The sequence below is a fragment of the Trachymyrmex cornetzi genome, unplaced genomic scaffold, assembly GCF_001594075.2.
Source record: "Trachymyrmex cornetzi isolate Tcor2-1 unplaced genomic scaffold, Tcor1.1 scaffold74, whole genome shotgun sequence".
Taxonomy (NCBI): Eukaryota; Metazoa; Arthropoda; class Insecta; order Hymenoptera; family Formicidae; genus Trachymyrmex; species Trachymyrmex cornetzi.
The window spans coordinates 272,729-273,354 of NW_017300070.1; the positions used below are offsets into that span (position 1 = coordinate 272,729).

General features: G+C 39.9%; 1 protein-coding gene across 1 annotated transcript in view; it reads right to left on the reverse strand.

The window, feature by feature from the left end:
• LOC108767938 (uncharacterized) overlaps window positions 1-626 on the reverse strand; it is a 55,201-nt gene that overhangs the window by 4,752 nt on the left and 49,823 nt on the right.

Genomic DNA, 626 nt, shown 5'->3' on the forward strand with positions numbered 1-626 from the left:
TGGACGTAGCAGTTTTCTGTTCCCTTCGGGGTGCTTGATTAACGTGAGTCCCCTCGCCTCTCACGATTCGGAGTACTCAGGGAATCATCTTTCAATTAAAGAAGGTGCTCAAAGTGATGACCTTCGACTTCAATGCACTTGTTAATCCGCAATTCAAATGAACGTACACAACTGATGAGTGTATCTCCTTGATTTCAGCACATGCATTCCTCGTGGCACGCACAGCCGCAACACTGAGCTGATTCATTAAAAATAATTTATAAACACTGTTAATGTAAATATTTACTTTAACAGTGTTTCCTGGGTATTATTGAGCTCTGGCGTATTTTAGAGGTCAGACGAGGCCAACGACACACTTTGAGAGTGTTTACTTTTTTCTTTTCTTAAATACAGTACAAATGAAAAAAAAATAACTTTAAGACAAAACTCACTTAAATCGAAGATTATTACGAATACTACTTTAGAATGGAGTATCCATGATAAAAATACAAGGGTATGCTCATCAATTGTCTAAAACTCGTTCAGCTTGCGCATGTCCTTGCTTACGTCATATTCGGGTACGCGTTGGTTGGTCGGTTCCGATTCGGGTGCAATCGGTGGTTTTCGGTCGTAATTTATCATGGCGT